Source organism: Heterocephalus glaber, unplaced genomic scaffold (genome assembly GCF_053883595.1).
Source record: "Heterocephalus glaber isolate CG9 unplaced genomic scaffold, H.glaber_assembly_v1.0 deba00001733, whole genome shotgun sequence".
NCBI lineage: Eukaryota > Metazoa > Chordata > Mammalia > Rodentia > Bathyergidae > Heterocephalus > Heterocephalus glaber.
The window spans coordinates 12,657,981-12,681,718 of NW_028258444.1; positions in this window are offsets into that span (position 1 = coordinate 12,657,981).

Here is a 23,738-nt window from a genome sequence, read left to right on the forward strand (position 1 = left end):
GTATCTCTCTTTGAACAGAGTAAAAGAAAAGTGAAATTAGATTGCAATAAAAACTCTGGCTCTTCCCTTTCTTACCTTCCATTTCTCTCTTGCTTCTCTCTGATGGAAACGAGGCACCACATTTGAGAAGTACCCTATAGAAAGAGCTACTGTATTAATAAGGAAGTGAAAAAGGCCTGTGGTTAATAGCTAGTGAAGAACTGATGCCCTCATTCCATCAGCCTGTGGGGAACTGAATCCCACAAACAAAGTTGTCAGTGAGCTTTGAAGTAGACCGTTCTCCAGTTAAACCTTCATGTAAGACCACTGTTCTCACCCAAAACCTTTGCGCATATCCATGTAAGAGACATTGCCCTAGAGGACCCACTCAACCTGAGCCTGAATCCCCAACTCACAGAAACTGTGATACAGTTTGCTATTTTATGCCACTAAGCTTTGGAGGTAGTTGGTTAAAGATCAATAGATAACTACAATGGAGTGTCACAGTGGTGGGACCACGTGAAGATATTATGATACTTTGGAGTGATGGCAAGGGAAAATTTACTCAATCTGGACATCATGAGTGAAGTATGGAGACATGAGAAGCTTGGTAAGTTAATGAATTGTGGATGCCTAAAGCAATTCAGTGTGGCTGCACTCAGGAGCTGGAGGAGAGTTTGTGAAGGACTGGACCTGGGAAAGGTTACTGAAGCTGATGTGAGCACATCTTGGAAGGCCACAAGAAGAGGATGTCACTGCAGAATTCTAAACAGAACAAAATTTACTTTTGTGTGGTTTGCACGTATGTTATTTTCTCCCAGATACCCCAGGCATATCTGGATAGACTTTGAGGGCTACAGGTTCAGGCTCTCAGTAAGGGATTTGCACGATTAGTCAAGAAAGTCCTTGGTAAATAATGGATCTGTAAAAAGCAAGTGCTCCAAAGACTCTTAGAGTCAGGGACAAGAGCAGTGGTTTTAGGCTTAGTAATGCAGTGTCTGCCCCTTTATCCTGCTTACCAGTCTTCAAGATTGATGCCTAGTCCCCCAAGAAGAAAGAACCACAATAACAAGCAAAACCCTAAAAGCACTGTTTCATAAGAGTTCCGTGGGAATCTCAAATTCTAAGACAATGTCATCCAATCACCAGCGGTGAAGTTAGTAGATTTGGCAGGAAGCAAGGTGCTGGCTGCTTTGTAAGGAGATTGGCGCCTTAGGCTTTGGATACCAGCACCAGCATCAGTGCCCTAGTGAGGACTCCGAGGCTTTCATCAGAAGGCATTATTCTCTTTTTATTTCTTTGAAAGCCAGAACAGAGAAGAAAAATTGTTGATAAAAAAAGACTATTTTAGGATATATAAAATACTGTCCACTTAGGCTGTCGTATATGGAGAAGAATCTGAAGGTTGTGGTTTCTTCAAGGAGGTTGATGGAAGTGCGTTTAAAAAATACTATTTTTAATTAGTAAGTATTATGGAACAGTTTGCATTTGAAGAAAAAATGAGCAGATAATGTAGTCTCCATAAGTCCACCCCCTGCAGAATTTCCCCATTATTAGTACCTTGTATTAGTGTTGTGGGTTTGTTAACATTAATGAGCTAATATTGACACATGATTATTAACTAGAGGTCATAGATTATTCATATTTTCTTAATATTTATCCAATGCCCTTTTTCTGCTCCAATGTTTCATCTAGGATACCACATCACAATTAGTTGTCAGTTTCTTTAGTTTAGACTTCTCCAGGCTCTGACACTTTTGCAGACTTACTTTGTTTCTTATGACCTTGATAGTTTTGAGGAGCTCTGGCCAGGTATATTTATTGGAATGTGTCTGGTATTTTCCTCGTAATGAAACTGGGGATATGAGTGTCAAAAACAGAAATACTATTTTGGAATTGATTTTGTGTATTTTTTTTTTACCTCCACATTGCTTTGGCCTAGGAAATATACAATGCATTACAGTTTTATTTTGGAAAGAATAATTACTATAGAGGAAATATGCCTGGAGGCCAGAAGTTAAGCAGTTTGGCCAATTTGAATACTACTGCAATGATTCAGAAAAGACATAGTTATGTTCTGGGCCAAGGCAACTGTGGTGTGAGAAGATTAAAAGGGAGAGATAAAGGATGTGTTGAGAACTTAGAAATAGCAGAACTCTATAACTGATTATATATGAATGAGACAAATCTGCAAAAGTGACTCAGAAGAAATGGGTAAAAATGTAAAAGAATAAGCTGATGAACAGTGAGCTAAATCCAAGGAAGAAAAGCCTCAGGAAGGATGTAATAATTCAAATGAAAGAGGACCAAATGACCTTTGGATTTAGAAATTAGGATTATTGGTCAGGGGTACCAGCATGATTGGAGAGAGTTAAAAAGTGAATTGGATATAAGGAAATAAAAACCTGAGCATTTGGACTTAAGGAGAATAACCAAGCCAATAACTAGAGACATATGTATATATGTGTGTGTATATATATATATATATATGAAGAATTTGATAATATGTGAGTCATAGACATACATTTGTAGAGTACATGGGTGGAATGAACCACCAAAGAAAGACTGAACACACAGATAAATGAAAAACTGGTCCCATGGCAGATGAAAAGATGGAATAATTAACCATAGTTAGTTGTATATAGTTAACCATAGTAGTTGTATATACTACTTACCTAGCTACCCCAGGTATTGGGGTAGGGCTTTGATACATTATTTACATTAATATTAACATTCCTAGGAGACAGGTGTTGTGATTATCCCCATTTATGAATGAAAAAACTAAGATGCTGGAGTGTGAGTCAAGATGTGAAACCAGGTGGATTAACTCCACTTGCTTACTCATTGCTTTATATTGTTCTCCAAAGCCCGGGTGGTAGCCTGGAGCAGCAGAAGACATCTGTGAGATAGAGGAAAGGCAGGGAGTGTGGGTGGCACATGAGTGGTTGTATAATAAATATTTATAGGATGAATGAAAGAATAACAAAGTACAGATATAGATATGTAGCTTTAGGGCAGGAATTTGATTGGGGTCACACTTTACAGTACTGATTGATTATATCACTATCAATGAATGCACCATGTTATGCAGGAACAGTATAACACTTATTTTATTATATTACAGTTCTGTATTTCATCTGTCTCACTTATCTGAATCCCACCCCCTTGGGGAGGATATTGATTTAGGGTTAACCTATCCCTTAGATTCAGTGGTAAAGCCCTCACCTAGCATACTCAAGGCCATTTGTCCATTTCCAGTACCACAAAATAAAGGGGAAGAGGATAACAGAGCCACAATTCATGAATTTATTCATAATTCTTTCTAATTGCAGATAGTACATATTCCAAAACATTTTTGCTGAAGCAACTCAGATTCATTTTTCTAGAAACACTAGAACTACTAAGAGAAAGGGGGATGATTATAAGTATCAGGCATTATGAAATTGTGGGACTAATGAGAAGTTGATGAAGGCCACTGCCTCTCCCTCTTGGGTGGGGCTGAAGTCTCTGTAGATCAACAGGGCTGATAGTCTTCATGAGAAGTGGGAATAGGGGAGGGCAAACTAGACCCTGAAGGACAACCTGGAAACTGCAAGTATGAACTAGTCCGCACATCTGTCTCTCCATCTTCATTCTTGAGATATAGTTCTGCAGAAAGAGCTCTCTTGCTTCTCCATGGAGTTTGCCCCTGCCTGCCCAGCAGTCCAGGAATTGAAGGAAGATGTGAGGAAAGCTGCAGGCCAACTATCGTCCCACACTAAAAACTAAGGTCAGCAGAGCAACAACAATGCTCAGGCTTCAACAGTGCCTGGCACCTTCCACAGACTTTTCAAGCATTTTGCCAGGCTGTTGAAATATACATCATCCTATTTCTTCTAAGAGTAGACACAGATAAATCTCTGCAAAAATGTTTGCTAACCTGGAGTCATGCAAGTGACCATGGCCGACAGACTTCCTTTCACTTCCTCCATCAGTGGGGAACTCTGGACAGTGTCACCTTCAGAGCTGATATCAATCACCATATAGCACTAGAGGAATGAGTCAGATTCCAAATTCCTAAAGCTCCACACCCCAGTTTTCATATCTGGCTCTGCCTTCATCTCCTCTTCCTCAATGCTTGTTGCCATGACAGAGGGAATATATTATCCTTCAGGAAGAAAACTCCCTTCAGTACCTGTCAACTGTGGTTTGGGCTCCATAGCTTAGACAGAGAAAAATAATGGTCAATACAATACATTTGCTAAGGCTGGATAAATTAGTCTTAAATTACACCCTTTGTCTGATCCCAATGTGAAGTCAAATTAGCATGTGAAGTGTAATCTGGTTCCTTTGTTAGTATTTCGTAAAGTGAGATTTTTAAAAGTCAGATTTTCCCCTTCTGCTGTGGTCTAGTCTCATGATCAGCTAACAGTAATGTTTAGGTACAGAAAATTCTCTCTCTTACACAAAAACATATACTCCCCCCCACCCCACTCCGAAAAAAAATCAATGCTTTTAAGCATTGGACAGCTAAAAACTAGACAGTGGGAAAGAGGAGAGAATTCTGTCTCCAGCACGGAATGGTCTTCTAAAGATCGTTTGTTTGTTGGTTGGTTGGTTGGTACCAGGGATCAAACTCAGGACGTTGCGCTTGCTCAGCAGGAGCTGGAACCACTGAGCTAAATCCCAGGCCCCTAAAGATCATTTATCATTAAACAGAGAATTTAACATCTCACCTGAAGCATTGCCTTTCAAATTCATGGTCGCTATAAGAACAATAGGTCTGTATTTGTTTTGTACTTGTATAAATGAACCACTGCTTCTAGTGATTCCCATGATTGCCACCATTAAATCAAAGTCTGTTCCATCTTTCAATTGAAGGATCAACTTCTGGAGACAGAAAGCCAACTAACTTCTAAAGCGTTCTTCTTCATTTAAAAATAAAAAAGAGGTTCATTCGGGATCTTATTAATTATCTAAATGTACCTCTTCACAGAGATTATTTAACACCACTTAGACTCAGTTGTGAAATGAGGATGGTGACTTCCTTGAAGGAGTATAAGAAATAAATGAGATTTGGAATAATTTTTTGCAACAAATAGGATATATTATTTGTCTTAGTCCATTTGGACTGTTATCACAAAATAGTTTAGACTGAATAGCTTATAAACAAGAGAAATTTATTATTTCTCACAGATCTGGAGGCTGAGAAGTCCAAGGTCAGGGCACTGGTGTCCGTCGAGGGCCCTATTTCTGGTTCATAGATGGTGCTCACCATAGAAGACTCTAGCTTTGTCTTCACATGGTGGAAAGGGGGAAGGCAGTTCTGAGGGCCGCTTTTAGAAGGGATAGTAATCCCACTCATGACCTTGCCACCTCCCAAATGGTCCCAACCTCCCAACACCATCACCTCAAGATTAGGATTTCAACATATGAATTTGAGTGAGACACAAACATTTAGACCACCAGAGTATTCAGTAGGTAGGAGCTATTATTATTACATATTACCCATAACACATACGTCACAGTCATTTTTATATTCAAACACATGCATGTATGTGTGTGTAAACATGTATCTTTATGTATTGTCTGTTACATGTACCGAGAAAAATAATTTGTTTTCATAATGTGCATATATGTGAAAGAGAAAGAAATTCATTTATGTACCAAATGGGATATGGAGTGAGAGAGACAAAGTGGTTCTGAGTGAGGAGAAGTGTAATGAAATAAAACAAACAAATTGTAAATCAATTGTAGTAAAACCTCACATATTCCAATTTGGACCTACCAACCGGTATGTTTGAATAATCTACTTGATGTTAAATCTACATAAATCAACTGTCCTTGACTTTTATTCTTACTATAAAAACAATACTAAAATTTTTTAGGAGAATAACTCATGACAGATTTCCAACTTTTCTCCTAAAAACAGATGGTAGTGTGTTGTCTAATTTTTTACCTTGTTTTAAGCGGCTAAGCCATAACATGTTTATTATATTTAACTCTGCAAAACTAGAACAATATTAATTTTTTCCTGACACTTCATATTCCTCAAAAGAATTTTTTTATTGTTTTCCTAAGTAAAACTATTTAAATCAAATGAGAGGAATCTCAGCATTTAAAATACTGTTCTCATTTAGCAACATAATACAAATAATAAACCATTCAACTCATATGGCTAATGAATTCTCTCATGTGTCTAATAGTCTGTGAATAATGGTGGAGATCCTACTGGGTGCTAGACATTGTTCTAGACCTTGGTGAGACAGAAACAATTCTCAGTTTTTGACTCCAATAGATTTATTAGATTAACCACTAGGATAAAGACGAATTATATTAGTAATTACACAGTGTGATCAGAGAGAAATACAAAATACTATGGAGTGAGAAAAGAAGGAGAAATATTGAGAACAAAAGGGAAGTTAGGAAATATGGTATTATGGAGTAGTATTTCATTTGGATATTAAAAGATAAATTGGAGTGGTTCAGTCAGAATTACACGAATATTTTAATTAGAGAAAACAGCATGACCAATGGCAAGGAGAATTGACAGACTCCAGGGCATCCCAGGGAAAGACCAGAAAGGCTCCAGGGCACAGAATTTAAATGGAGTGGGGTGGGGGGCAAACCCAGCAGGAACACTGGAAAAAGCAGCCTGAATGCACATGGAAAGAGGTGGACTTTGTTCTACCAACACTCAACTGTCCTGGATTTATTGTCAAAATAATGACAGCTCAATTAAAAAGTGAAAAATCACATAAAATAGAATATGACAGATATTTTCCTGTGTATTTCTTCTTTAACTTTAACCTGAATATCACAATTGAGTTTCTAACCAATTTAGAAACTTTTTGAAGTTTTAGTAACGGACTATTTAACAAAGTTTCAAAGTGAAGAAATTTCACTCATAACAGTCTTGGAATAAGCAGAGAATAAAATAATATAGCTTGAAGTTTTCACTTCAAGGTCATCTGTCAATATATTGTGGAAAGATTTAGGGAGGACTTAAAAGATTGAAGAGTCTTTTCCTTGTAGCTTACCTATCAGCAGTGACTGTAAATATTTGTAATACAGTGTCTTTAATGCTCCATTTAATGTATAAAAACAACATATTTCTTTGAGGGGGAGAGATCTGCATAAGCACAATGGGAATAACAAACTTGGGATTTCAAAAAGGCCTGGGACTGATTTATCAGAAGACAGAAGAAGCAAATTCCTAAGTATGGAGGTTGATATTGTGATGTAAAGTCTTTTTTAAAATGACAAATAATTCCAGGTAATATTTAAAACAATCCCAGAGACAGACTAACTCTCTCTCTTAAAAGAAGTTGAAACCCCAGAAGAAACAAGCTTACCTCCAGCATCAGAGGCCTTCTCAACAGAACTGATGTATCTGGCAACTTTTTCTAGGACAGGCACATTTAGTGTCATTCACTAACCTGAACAACAAACAGGAGCTTCTATGTCTTTGGATAAATTTATGTTTATAAGTGTTGTTATTGAATAGTATTGTAATAACGGGGAAAAAAAGAAGCTATTCAAAACAGAGATAGACTGTTTTTCAGAATATCACCAAATTAGAGAGAAGCAGAATAAATTATAAATATTTTAAATTTTGACTAAGTATTTCCAAAAAGTTAAAATAAAATTCATTTCTTATTAATTTTAATTTCTTAGAAAAACATCAAATTCAATTCAAATTAGAATCATTTATATCCACTGGCTCCTGTCAGTTTGTAATTACTCCAGTATATTTTAATTAATATCTCTAGTTGACTCAACAGTGAAGGTGAGAAGAAATTTCTGCCATCACCAAATCAAAAATCACCACTGTTCAAGCAACAGCCAGAGGCCCACCCCAATATCATTGATAAGTCCTTGCAGATCCCAGGAAGAAGCAGTTTGGACCGGAGCAGCACAGCTGCAGGCAGGTCCAGCAAGGGCCCTGGCCTGACCCCAGCTGCTTGGGTCCACAGGCCCAAGCCAAAAACCCACCTGCAAAAGAGCTGCAGAGGTGCATGAGCAATAGGTAATGGCCAGCCCTGATACCATCAGTAAGTGCTCACAGACCCTAGACAGAAGCCTGACCAGACACCAGTGACTGGGGTGCATAGCCCCCAGCCAAAGGCCCTCCCAGACAACAGCTATGTAGGAGGGCAGGCCATAGCCAGAGGCATGCACAGATACCATCCCAAGTGTGTACAGCTCCCAGCTAGAACCCTACTTAGGAAATAGACCAACACAGGGACCCAGAAGCCAACCATTCTGAACTCAGGAATTGGTGCAATGGTGAGCAGCAGAGAAAAGGTGCTCTGTGGCTTGCTGAGAATTGAAGACCACTGGATGAGCAAAAAATTGCCTTAAAAAAGGTATGGAAGGCTAAATCTGTTGAAATGAGAAGACACATAAACAAAATTCAAAACCAGACTTTCAGATCACTTAATCCAAACCCAAAGGGCAATGAGATAGAACAGATACCATCAATAAGTGTGTGCAAACCCCAGAGAGAAGGCCCCCCAGACATCAGTGGCATGGGCACTCAGGCCCCAGCAACGAGTTCACCCAAGAAACAACTGCACAGGCCCACAGGCCCCAGTCAGAGACCCACCCATATATCATCAATAAGTGCACCCAGGCCCCAGCCATAGCTTGCCCAGATATCAGTGGCATGGGCATGCAGGTCCCAGCTACAAGTTCACCCAGAAAACAGCTGCATAGGCACACAGCTCCCAACCAGAGGCCCACCCACATACCATCATTATGTGTAGGTAGGCCCCAGACAGAAGCCTGCTCTGACAACAGCGAAGTTCGGGGATCAAGAAGGCCATCACTCTGAGCCAAGGAATTGCTTGTATCAGTATCAGAGAGAAGGACGCTCCGAGACTTATTGAGAATTAAAGCCCACGGGGAAAGCAAATAGTCACCTCAATAAAGGTTCAGCAGACTGCAGCAGCTGAAAAGAGAAGACACATAAACAAAATTCAAAACCAGACTTCTAGATCACCTAAGGCAACCCTAAAGGGAAACGAGATGGAAAAATCTCATACACAGCCACCTGGACTCCCTGAACTGGCAACAAAAGAGGATTTGGAAAAAACTGAAATCAGAAATAATTTCTCAGGTAACAACAGAGATTGTGTCCATAGGGCAAGACATGATTAATATATCTAGAGCAGACAGAGACAAAAAAAATAGAGGAGCTGAGGAACATGATCGAATCCCAACATGGGAAACAAATGGAATCCATAAAACAGACTGAAACAGATTTTGAAAGATTAAAAACTCCATTGAAAGTTTACTCAGCTGAATGAGCCAACATGAGGACAGAATTTCAGATATAGAAGACAAGAACTTAATGTACTTAATGACCAGGACAAGAAAAATTTGTTAAAAACAGTAAGGGACCACAAGAAATCAATTCAGCAGCTGCTAGATGGTGCAAAGAAGAATAACATAAGACTGATTGGAGTAATGAAGAAACAGGAGAGAGTGCAAATGACACAATAAAACTGTTCACAGAAGTAATGGCAGAAAGCTTCCCAAGCAGGGAAAATGAATTTGACATTCAAACAAGTGAGGCATATAGGACTCCAAATAGCCATGATAAAAAAAAAAAATCTAAACCTACACATATAATAGTTAAGATTTCAGAAACCCAACAGAAGAACAAAATTCTACTGACAGTTAGAGAAAAGAAACAAATCACATACAAAGGAAAGCCCATCAGAATCATAGCAGACTTCTCAACACAACCCGTTAAGGCAAGAAGAGTTGAAGTGACATATTTAAAGCCCTAAATTAAAAGAACCTCCAATCTAGACTAATGTAATATGCAAAGCTATCTTTCCAAATTGATGGAGAAATAAGATAATTTTATGACAAAGGGAGGTGAGCCACTCCCAGTGCCCAGGAGGAGTCTTCCAGGTAGCCGTACCATCACCACCCCCAGCACAGAGGAGGTGAGCAGCTGCACAGGTGCCAACAGCAACCCCACTCCTGCCCCCTCACCCCCCTTAAAATGAGAAAACATGTAAACAAGTCTCAAAACCAGACTTCCAGATCACCTACAGCAACCCCAAAGGGAAGTGAGATGGAACATTCTGATTGATACTCAGCCACCTGGACTTCCTGAACTGGCAACAAAACAGGATCTGGAAAAAATGAAATCAGAAATAATTTCTCATGTAACAGCAGAGATTGTGCCCATACTGCAAGGCATGATTAATAAATCTACACAGGAGATGAGAAACATGATGGAATCCCAACATAGGAAACAAATGGAATCCATAAAACATATCCAAAAAGATTTCCAGGAGATTAAAAACTCCACTAAAAGTTTATGCAGCAGAATGAGCCAATGAGAGGATAGAATCTCACATATAAAAGATAAGATTGCAATTAGTGACCAGAAAAAGAAAAATTGCTTTAAAATTGTAAGGGACCATGAGAAATCAATCCAGCAGCTGCTAGATGATGCAAAGAAGAATAACATAAGACTGATTGGAATCAATGAAGAAACAGGAGAGAGTGCAGATGACATCAAAAAACTGTTCACAGAAGTGATGGCAGAAAACTTCCCAAGCAGGGGAAAAGAACTTGACATACATATAAGTGAGGCATTTAGGACTCCAGCTAGCCATGATCAAAAGACATCTACACATAGGCATATAATAGGATTCCAAAAACCCAACAGAAGAATAAAATTCTACAAGCAGTTAGAGAAAAGAAAAAAATCACATACAAAGGAAAACCCATCAGAATCACAGCAGACTTCTCAACATAAACCCTCAAGGTAAGAAGAGCTTGGAGTGATGCATTTCAAACCCTAAAGGAAAACAACCTCCAACCCAGATTGATGTACCTTGCAAAACTATCTTTCAAATTTGATGGAGAAATAAGATACCTTCATGACAAAGAGCACCCAAGGAACTTCATGAATACCAAACCAGTGCTCCAAAAAGTTTTAGACAATATCCTAGGAACAGACAATGAGGATCACAACCCCAGGAAGTCCAGCAGAATGAATCCATTGGTTGCGACAAGAAATTAAATGCAAAGGGAGAGAATCCAACAAAAAGAAAAAGTCATGACAATGATAAGTCAATACATGTCTGTTATAACCATCAATGTTAATGGTCTCAATTCACCAGTCAAAAGAAATAGTCTGGAAGAATGGGTCAAGAAGCAAGATCCAACAATATGCTGCATACAAGAAACACATTCAATTCAAAAAGAAACTCAGACTGAAAGTTAAAGGGTGGGAAACAATACTCCATGTGACAGGAACCTGAAAAAAAGCACAAGTAGCTATCCTCTTTGTAGATCAAGTGGATTTCAAACCAAAATCTGAACCACTTCTTGTCCCAAGAATTTCAGATAAGGGATAGTCAACTTGTATGTACAAATCTATTGTGAACATGTGTTTTCATTCCTCTTAAGTAAAAACTTCAAAACAGAACTATTGGTTCTTAACAGTAATACAAGAAATTTGTATATTGTTTTCCAAAATGGTTTTATCATTTTACTTTCACATTAGCAGTATAAGACAGTTCTAACTGGTTCACACCTAAGCTGATATTTGTTCTTGTAAAACTTTTAACTTCATATCCGTAATGAGTGTATAATATGATATTGTTATTGTACTCATTAATATTTTTCTGATTCTAGTGTTGCACACCTTTCCTTATGCTTACTGGCTATTTATAATCTTCTTGTGTCTACTTTTTAATTGGGATGTCTATTAATGACCTGTATGTTCTTTATATATTCTGGTCATAGGTTATATGTATTATAAGTTCTGTTTAAAGACTACTTTTCATTTTCTTAATGATGTCATTTTTAAAAAGTTCTAAATTTTGATGGAATCTCATTTATCAATTTGTTTCTTTTATACATCATGTTTTTTATATCCTAGGAAATTCTTGCCTACCCAAAATTCATGAATATTTTCCCATGTAATTTCTTCTGAAAGTTTTATCATTTTAGTCTTTCATATTTAGGTTCATAGACCCTTTCAAATTATTTTTATGTATGGAAATAAAGGGATGAGCTTAATTTTTTACATATGGATACCAGATGCTTTAGTACAATTTGTTGAAAATGCTATCTTTTCCTCTGCTGTTGAATTGAATTTATGTTCTATAAAATATTAATGTTAATCTTTCAAAACTCAATGGACCATATATGTGTGGTTCTATGTCTAGATTCTCTGTTTTGTTCCATTGATCTATATGTCTTTCCTTATGCCAACACTGCCTTGATTACTGTAGCTCTAGAGGAAGTCTTAAAATTAGGTAATAAATGTCTTACAATGCTTTTTTTTTCTTTTTACTTTTCTAGGTCCTTTTACTCCTACATAACTTTTAAATTTCAATATCCAATTCTTCATTTATACCAAGTATACATAGACTTGAGTTTTTATATATACTTTGTGTTTTCTAATCCCACTAAGTTCAAATACAAGTTCTAGGGGCTCCTAGAGATTTCTTAGCATTTTCTGTAGATGATCCTTTCATCTACATATAAAGATTTTACTTTTACCTTGCCAATCCTATGCTAATTGTGTCTTTTTATTGCCAGACTATTTCGGTTTGGGCCTAAGTTTCAAAGTTTAATGGACAGATGAAGAGTAGGCATATCTGCCCTTGTTCCCCACCTTAGGGAGAAAGCATTGTATCTTTTCCATTCAAATAAGGCATTTTTGCCGGAAGTATGGAGTACATGGCTTATCTCTAGAAGGTTCTGTTCTACTTCTAGTCTCCTGAAGCTTTTACCATGAACAGCTGTGGGATTTAGTCCAATACTTTTTCTGCAACTACTGACAGGATCATATGGCTTTTTCCTTTCCTCTGTTAAAATGATAACTTAAGGGGGTGGATCTTCCAATGATGAACCAACACTGTCATCCCTATAATAAAAACACTTTCAACATACTGCCAGATCTGACTTCTAATAATTTGTTTTGTTAAACAAATTTTTATCTATGTTCATACTTTTTTCTTCTATTACCTTTATCCAGTTTTAGGATTACTACAATGTTGATTTCCTAAAATGAGGGGAGAAGTGTTCCTTTATTTTTCTGCTTTAAATGTTTGATATAATTTATCAGTTAAAATGTATATGACCCTGTTGTTGTCATATAGGTAGGTTTTCAAACTGGGAATATATTTTCTATTAAAGATGGTTTCAAATTTTATATTTCCTCCAGAGTTAGTTTCATTAATTTGTCTTAGAAAGGTACTTCTTAGAAGTTGTCAAATTTATTTCAAAAAAATTTTTGTAATATGCTTTCTATATCCTTTTAAATTCTGTAAAATCTGTGGTAATGTCCTCTAAATTTTGATATTGCAATTTAAAAATGTATAATTGATATTGTGTAATAGGAAGAAAAGGTCTAAAGGAGTAGGGGAAGTGGGAGGGACAGGGGAAAGGAAAGAAGGGAAGAGAAAAAATATGAGAAAAGAAAAAAAAGGAAACAAAGACTTGCAAATAGGGAAGGGTGGAGGGGATGAAGGGAGGGTAGGTGAAGGGGAAAAAAAGTAAGAAGGAAGATACTCATGTAATGGTACAAGATCCCAGTGATGAATGTAACTGTATTTTATACCTAAAATGTACCAATAAACACAATGGGAAAAAAAATTTTATGACAAAGAGCACCTGAGAAACTTCATGAATACCAAACTAGCACTCCAAAAATTTTTCAACAATAAGCTAGGAAAAGACAATGAGGGTCACAACCCCAGGAAGCCAAGCAGAATGAATCCATCAAGCATGACAAGAAATTAAATGCAAAGGGGAACAATCCAACAACAAGAAAAAGTCATAACAATGATAAGTCATTGCATATCAGTTATAACCATCAATGTCAATGGTTTAAAATCACCAATCAAAAGAAATAGACTGCCAGAATGGGTCAAGAAGCAAGATCCAACAATATGCTACATACAAGAAACATACTTAATTCAAAAAGAAACTCATAGACTGAAAATTAAAGGTTGGAAAACAATACTCCATGTGACAGGAACCCGGAAAAAAGTAGGAGTAACTATGCTATTTGCCGATCAAATGGATTTCAAACCAACACTAATTAAAAGACACAAAGAAGGCCACTACATCCTTGTAAAGGGAAATATCCAGGAGGAAGAGATGACAATCATAAATACATATGCACCAAATACTAGTGCACCCAACTATATTAAACAAATATTAATGGACATGCAAAATCAAATAGGCACTAATACATTAGTAGTGGGGGAACTCAATACCACAATGTCACAATTAGACAGATAACCTAGACAAAAAATAAAAAAGAAATACTAGAACTCAACTAAAATCTTGAATAAATGGACTTACCAGATGTTTACAAAGTGTTCTACCCCAGAAAATCAGAATACACATGCTTTTCAGTTACACATGGGTCATTCTCCAAAATAGACCACATACTTGCTCATATAACATTTAAGTAAATGCAAGGGAATTGAAGTCATCCCCTGTATATTATCAGATCATAGTGCAACCAAATTGGAGATCAATAGCAAAAATACAAAAATGTCATAAACACATGAAATTGAACAAAACACTCCTGAACAACCAATGGGTCATAGAGGAAATTAAAGAAGAAATCAGATAGTTTCTACAATTAAATTACAATCCCAATACAAAATATCAGAGTTTATGGGATGTAGTGAAAGGAGTCTTATGAAAAAAATTCATAGCAGTGAATGCTCTTATTAGGAAAGGAGACCAAACTCAAATAAACAACCTGATGTTGAACCTCAAGCTTCTAGAAAAAGAAGAGAAGGACAAGCCCAAACCCCATACAGGGGAGGAAATTATAAAGATTAGAGCAGAAGTCAATGCAATGGAGATTAAGAGAACAATACAAAAAAATCAATGAAGCAAAGAGTTGGTTCTTCAAAAGAATAAACAAAATTGGCAAACCCTTAGCCAACCTTATTAAAAAAAGGAAAGACAAGGCCCAAATCCATGTAATGCAGAATGAAAAGGGTGAAATTACAGCAGACCCAGCAGAAATTCAGAGGATCATCAATACCTACTTTGAGAACCCATATGCCAATAAGATGGAAAACACAGAAGAAATGGACAGAATCCTAGACATACATGAATTACAAAAGTTGAATGAAGAGCACCTAAAAATTTTACACAACTCAATATCAATCAATGAAATTGAATATGTAATTAAAAACTTACCAACAAAAAAAGCCCAGGTCCTGATGGCTTCACTGCTGAATTCTGCAAGACCTTTAGAGAAGAACTATTGCCACTACTGTTTAGACTTTTCAATGAAATAGAAAGGGAAGCAATACTCCCAAATTCATTCCTGAAAGCAAGCACCACCTTGATCCCCAAAGCGGAGAAAGAATCAACAGAAAAAGAGAACTATAGGCCAATCTCCCTAATGAACATAGATGCAAAAATCCTCAATAAGATACTGGCACACAGAATGCAGAAGATCATCAAGAAGATGATACACCCTGACCAAGTGGGATTCATCTCAGAGATATTAATAGAGCCATGGACAAAAACCATATGATCATCTCAATAGATGCAGAAAAAGTATTTAACAGCATCCAACACACATTTATGATAAAAGCCCTACAAAAAAATGGAGTGGATGGTCTCTACTCAACCTGAGAAAAGCCATTTATGAAAAAAACAACAGCCAATGTCATACTAAATGGTCAAAGAATGAAATCCTTCACACTAAAATCAGGGACAAGACAAGGATGTCCAATATCACCACTCCTGTTCAATATAGTTTGGGAAACTTTGGCCACAGCAATTAAACAAGAGAAAGAAAAAAAAGGAATAAAGTTAGGAAATGAGGAAGTTAAATTGTCATTATTTGCAGATGACATGATACTCTATATAGAAGACCCCAAGAACTGCATCAAAAGTCTTCTGGACTTAATAACCAAATTCAGTAGAGTAGCTGGATACAAGGTCAACAGAAAAATCCATAACCTTCCTGTACATGAATAACAGACTCACTGATAGAGGAACTGGAGAAACAATGCCTTTCACAATAGCATCCAAAAAAATGAAATACCTAGGATTCAATCTTTGATTTTGAAAGAAATCAAAGACATCTAGTCTGAAAACTAGAATACTCTAAATAAAAGAGATCAAAGAGGATATCAGAAAATGAAAGAGATCCCTTGTTCCTGGGTAGGAAGAACCAATATAGTGAAAATGGCCATACTTCCAAAACTGCTATATATATTCAATGGAATCCCAATTGAACTTTCAGCAGCATAACTTATGGATCTTGAGAAAACAATCCAAAACTTCATTTGAAATAAGAAGAGACCTAGAATAGCAAAATCAAATCTAGGCAACAAAGACAGGGTAGGGGGTATCACAATACCCAACTTGAAACTATACTACAAAGCTACTGTTATAAAAACAGCATGGTACTGGCAAAAAAAAAAAAAACAGACCTGAGGACCAGTGGAACAGATTAGAAGATGCCAAAACAACTCCAGACATACTCAGCCAACTCATCTTTAGCAAAGAAGCCAAATACCCTCACTGGAGGAAAGATAGCCTCTTTAATAAATTGTGCTGGAAAAACTGGGTTTCAATTTGCCAGAGATTAAAAATAAACCTGTATCTCTCACCATGCACTAAACTAAAATTGAAATGGATTAAAGATCTAAATATTAAAACAGAAACACTAAACTGGCTGGAACAGAGGTTAGGTAGAACTCTTGAAGACATAGGTGTAAGAAATGATTTCATGAACAAAACCTCAGTTGTACCTGAAGTAGTACAAACAATCAACAAGTGGAGTCTCCTTTTATTAAAAAGCTTCTGCACTGCAAGAGAAACCACCAACATCATAAAGAGACAACCAGCAATGTGGGAAAATATTTTCACCAGCTGTTCCTCAGACAAAGGTCTACTATCTAGAGTATATAAAGAACTTATAAAAATCAGACCTCCCAAATTGAAAGACCCAATCCAAAAATGGGCATCTGAAATGAACAGACATTTCTCAGACAAAGAAGTAAAGGCAGCAAATAAACATATGAAAAAATGTTGAACACCACTGGTCATTCGAGAGATGCAAATGAAAACAACACTGAATTCCACCTCACCCCAAAAAGAATGGCTGCTATCAAGAAATCAACCAATAACAAATACTGGTGGGGTTGTGGGGAAAAAGGAACCCTGCTCCACTGTTGGTGGGAGTGTAGGCTGGTGCAGCCACTGTGGAAATCAGTATGGAGATACCTCAAAGAACTAGGATTAGAGTTCCCATTTGACCCAGCTATTTCCCTGCTGAGTATTTTAAGAATTAAACGAATCATACCACAGTGATATATGTGCACCATGTTCATAGTGGCACAGTTTGTAATAGCTAAAACTTGAAAATAGCCCAATTGCCCATCAAATGGAGACTGGATAAAGAAAATGTGGGTTTTTCTTATAAAGTGGAGTACTACTCATCCATAAAGAATGAGAAATTAGAGACATTTATAGCTAAATGGATGCACATTGAGTGAAATAGGAAATACTCTTAAGTGAAATAGGACACACATGTGTAAATACCAATAGTATCTCTAGTGTGAGAAACCGAATGTGTAAATAAGGATCACAAGATATAATAGATAATGTGACATAGGAAGAAAAGGGGCAAAGGAGAAAAGGAAGTGGGAGGAGTAGGGGAAAGGAAAGAAGGGAATGGAATTAATATGAGAAAATGGAAAAATGGAAACAAAGTCTTTGTAAATATGGAGGAGTGGAGTTATTGAAGGGAGGGCAGGTGAATAGGGAAAAAGTAAGAACCAAGATATATTCTGTAAAGGCACAGATTTCCAATGATGAATGTCATTATACTATATATTATTAATATTTATATACCAATAAAAAAATCACCACTGTTCATGCTTGAAGTGCATCTTCAAGCAAACTCGGCCTGAAATTAAAAGATCATATTTTAGAGCCTGTTTTATTATTAATATTACAAGTAGCTTTACCTTAAACTGTGTTACCTTTTTCACATTCTGTTTTTTCCAACTGTAAAAAGAAATGGTTGGAAGGAAGAGCTAGGTCTTCCAGGCTCCAGATACTGAAATCCTGAGAAGTACCCTTGTTCATTCATTCACTCATTTACTTTTCCACTCAACTGATATTTACTACCTACCTTATCTGTCAGGAGCTTGGGATACAGCCTTAGAATTTATAGCAGTGGACAATACCCAGAAGTCCTTCCTCTTCTGGGGTTTTCATACTCATAAAGTGAAACAATAAACCAAGAAGTAAATGAAATAGTTTCAGAGAGTTATAGATACTGGTGATACAACTAAAAATGCCTGAGAAAGAGCAAGGCTTAGGTTTTGGTGTGTGTGTACAAATTGATGTACAATGCAGAATGTACTTTGCCTTACAGTATTTATTTGTGGGTAGTATAAGTGGTAAAAAATAAGATGCCCCTAGTCATTTCATGTATATTGTTCTTTATTAGCCACTCAATTTAGGCAAAACCCATTTGAAAAATATAACTATAATCTGGGGAATATAGGCAGACTATTAATATATAAGTGAAAATATATTTAAGTGAGAAGGGAGATGAGGAGATGCCTAATCACTTGCATGTTCTTGGGGCAACATAATAGATCAGAAGATTGGTAATATTTACCATATCCAGAAAGGCAAGACAGATCAAGAAGACTATGAATCCCAGGTTTCTGGATATGATTTCCCCTACACTATGAATGTCTATGTTTCCATTTTTTCTTTCTGTAAATAACAAAGCTATTTGTCCTTTTCTATTTCATTTAGAGGACACACAGAAAAATCTGTTAGCTCCCTAAATGTTAGATGCTACTTGCTACCACATCTACTCTGAGTTTATAGAATGCATATTCACAGAATGTATATTCTAAAAGAGAAAAATGTCACTACATGATGTTACTAACAAGTGATTATTATTTTTAAAAATAAAAATAACTGTGTTTTAGATCATAAAATCAAACATCTCTACAGTCATTTTTCTCTTCACTCATAATCAAGTTTTACATTGGCTAAACATGTATTAAATACGTTAGCTGGGCATGGTGGTGCGTGCCTGAAATTGCAACTGTTCAGGAGGCTGAAGCAAGAGGGTTGCAAGTTCAAAGCTAGCCTGGGCAACTTAGAAAGACCCTGTCTCAAAGCAAAATTTGAAAAGGGCTGAAGATATAGCTCAGTGGTAGAGCACTTGCCTAGTTCAATCCAGTGGAGGGGGGAAAGGAGGGTTGAGGAGGAAGGAGAAAGAGAAAAGTACTAAGAGAAATGGGGCAGAATTATAAAATAATGGAAAAGTGTTCAAACTCTGAGTGATGAAGGATATCTACTTCACTGGTACATTTCTTCACCTAAGAGCTTTAGATAACGATGTTAAATGCATCCTATTCTACCAGACTTCCAGAAGGGGGAGGATCTTCCCTTTACATGGATATCACATCAAATTAAAAATAATAATGGGCCAAATTGTGCTTTCCCCCAAAACATGGGTGATTTGGCCATGAACACTGATCACACAGGCTTACAGAAGAACAGCTGCTGCCTAAACAAAGAGCTCTGGACAGCACAGCAAGATACAGGGGAGTACTTTGACCTCAGCCGAGGGAATGCAGAAAATAATCCAAATAATTTCCAAAGAAACAAAACTGCTTAGAGAAAATATCCCAAAGTCAGAAAAAAAGATATAGTACCACCACTTATTTAAATCTAAAATGTCTCTTTTATAATACAAAAAGAAAGCATAAGCATTCAAGCCATTTTAGATAAGATTTTTTTGTACTGAAAATTATGATTTCAAGAAAATATTCATTTTCCAATCTGTCTGAAAACAGTAAGCAATGGCCATTGTGCCCTGAAGAGACTACCAAATAATTTTAAAACAAGTATTAGATACATATAATTTTAAAATAAAAGGTGAGTTAGAATATAAGCTCCTACTCATACTAGGTTTACTGGGAAATAAAAACATATTCCAGCTTCTTAAAACCATGACGGTCAGAACTGGCAGCCTGGATACACCATAAAGAGCACAGAGCATTGTCCTGTGTGCTTTTGTCCAAAGGGACCCAAGACAGGTTATGGTGCATTGGGTCTGTCGTCATCTCCAGGCTTTTACCACAGGACGTTTGTGAGCAAGTATTTCTCTCTTTATTTCAGTCTGCTGGTGCTTGAGGGCCACATGCACAGTGAACTTTCAGTCAGCCCAGACAAACCCTGGACAGGGAAAGAGGGCTTAGTAACTGTCAGATATTCTGGGTTGCCACCAAGGACTGTGAAGAGCTGCCTAGTCACAGAAATTTTGTGATTATAATCCTTTTCCTCCTTGAATCCAGAATTGATTTCTGCCTTATTTGGCGTTAAATATAGAGTTTACGGGGTGGGCAATGTTCTCTTTTGTTTTTAGTTTCAGAGAATGTATCTTACTCTTATCCCTTCAGATTGATATGGCTATATTGCTGTGCATGGAAAGGATTCTCAAAACGTGGGAGTAAGAGGCTTTAGGGTTTTGGTCTCAAGTTGTAGAAATAAAGTGAGTTAATAAAATGTCTTTCTAATGTTAAGAGAATATCCTGGCTTATTGGCATGCTTTCATGATAATACCACAGACCTGCTCCCCAGTACTGCATTAAATCTCCAGGGCAAACACCACCTAAAGTATTTCTGAAATGTGTCAAAAATCATTTTAACCCTTAAAGCATAACAACATAATAGTTGACAGTTGACATACTTCACCTTTACTTTTGTCTCTTTTAATCTGTTCCACTATCTTGTCCGCCACTATCCATCACCTTCTTTTGAATTATTTCAGACTAATTGCTCACGTGGATCTACAGGCTTGGTTTATATCAGTCATTCACATTCCCTAAAAGCAGTATGACTGCTTTTAACACAGACATCATTGTTTCTTTTAACTTCAGTTGTTATAATTGGGCAAACATATGGGCTGGTATATCTTATAGATATTATATGTTTTTGCTTTTGAAAACCCAGATGCACCAATGGAGAAGGTAAGAAGAGAATAAACCCGCATAGTTGGGTGAAGAATGTCAGGATTCAGCCTATCTGATTGCTGCTTTGTCACATGCTGCAGGCATACTGTAAAGGCTCACAAATCACACATGTGACCAAATTGGGAAAGGAAACCAATCAGGCCCATCCACCTTACCCAACCCTTAAAACTCTGATTTTGTTGTTTCTCGTGATGTTGCTGCACAGACTTGTAGAAATGCAGTTATTTGGTACTAATTTAATAGTATATTAGTTTTAAAAGAATCAAATTATGGGGAAGCAGGAAATACAAAATTATAATACAGTTACCATTTCAACAAGTTCAGCAGGTAAAAATCTTCACCACAAGAAGGTATGAGAAACTGAAAGTGTTAAAAGGGACTAAAATGTGCAATAGGTATTGTGAAATAGGAAGAAATCACTCAAAATTATACTGCATGTGAGATACTTTGTTAATAATTAAAATCTTTTATGCAAAAAGATATAATATTAGGAAATGAGCTGAAAGATAGACTGGCAATTGAAAATACATTCTTTTAAGACCTTGATATTACCATTGTTTTTCTCTATTTTTGTTATGAAAAATTATTTTTTCATAGAACTAGTTTTATATTTTCTTTATTAATGTCTACTTGTATTATATTTTTTAAATTTTTAAATAGAAACTGAAAGAAATTACCAAAAAAAAAATCTAGGATTCATTAAAAAAAGAATCAAATTTGTATTTTTCCAAATGTGTCCAACCTACGGCCCATGGGCTGCATGTAACCTTGGACAGCTAGTAATGAATGCAGCCCCATGAGATCCTAAGCTTTGCCATTATTATGGGATTTCTAGTGATATATATAGTATATATATGTGTATATATATATATATATATTTTTTTTTTTTTTTGGTACTTGGGAACTTGTGCTTGTGAGGCAGGCAACAGAATCCCTGAGCCCCCCAACTCTCCAGTGATATTTTTCGTGGCTCAATTGCAAGGTGCTCACGCACAGACTTTGTAGGCAACAACAGAACGTTGTGCAGGGGAGGGTGTGGTGCAGTGCTAGCTCTGCCTCCTGCACCTGTCTTATGGCTTGTGTTTAGATGTCCCCCCAAATTCTCTTGGGGTCATAGGTGGGGCTTTTTCAGAGGTGGCTGAATCTAGATTGTGTGACTAATTCATGGTGCAGTGCTAGAATTATGGGCGCTAGGATTAAGGGTGTGAGTGCTATATGCCCTTAAGGGCAGGTATACAATATAAAAGTCAGAAAGAAGCTTGATGCTATTTACTTGGCATTTGCCACTTGCTGGTTGCTACTTCACTCCTGCATAATTTCTGCCTGCCCTGCTTTGCCATGGATTGTTTCTCCTCTGCAATGCCCCTCTGCAAGCCACCTGCCTTGGAGCTAGCTGATTATGAACTGATACCTCTACAAAATGTGAGCCAAATAAACCTTTCCTCCTTTAACTTTCAGTGTTGGGTATTTTGGCTCATCAATGAGAAAAGTAACCAAGACAAACTGCCACACAGTGTAATCAAAAACCCATGTGTTTCAGATGTTACATGAACTTGTGCGACTTCTCAGTGAAACCCAGCAATGATCAATGACAGTATTTCAACCTACATACACATGTGTGTGCTTGTGAAAACAAGCATTTATTATTTTAAACAGTTATATACATTTTCTTGTTTTAATGACTAAACATGGGCTTGTTCTTTTATTTTGTAAAACAATGCAATAATTTAAAATAGCTTTTAGGAGCTATGATATAGGAAGTACAAAAATCTATTGCAGTGTTTTGTGCATAATGTTACATATACAAGATTGCTAAAACTAGAAAAATAAAATTTATTAAGATTTTGAAATAAACAGAGCTGTAAACATTCAACTCAAAGAAAATTTGGATGTCTTTTGACTAGATCTATATTTTTTTACTAAGATCTATCTTCCCAGAGATAAATATTCCTCACTTCATACCCAGGCCTTATTCATATCATCATTTTTGGCAGTATTTACATTTGTGAACAACTATTTTCAAGGATGAAGGACACAGAGTAAAATTAGATTTTAAAAATTCTGATAAGTACCTTGAGAACTCACAAAGAATTGCAGTCACTTCCACTGAAACAGACACTGATATATTGGTTTCACGAAAACAAAGTCAAATATGCCACTAGTTTCATGTTTATGTTATCCTCTTCTTTTTGTGTTAAAATTATAGATATTTAAAAATAAAGGAAGTTTTGTTACTTATATGCATATAATATATTCTATATGCAACCAAGATAATTCCTCTTCACTTAATGTGGCCCAGGCAAGCAAAAAAGTTAGACATGCATTGTGACTGTTAATCCTGATAAGTCAGCTTCACTGTATTAAGAAACTTCTAGCAGATTCATAAAGCCTGATTCTCATGTGTCTGGGGGGATCAGAGAAGGATGATCTTGGGTATTATACTTGGTCCATAGCCAAGTCCTCTCTGGCATTGTTTCCCACCATCATAATCTAAGCAGTTTTGCTCTGCCACACCTTTCCTCCATATTTTTGCCTTGGAGCCAGCAATCATGTACTGAATCCCGTAAAACTGTGAGCTGAACAAAACCTTTTCTCCTTTAAATTATGGATGTCAGGTTTTGTGGAAAGCTAACTAAAACACCCATGATAGTTATTCTCCAGATTTCAGCCTTTAATCTTCATTAATTCTCAATTTCACATTCTCCACAGTGTGCTTTTATGATCCTCAGATCTATAGCT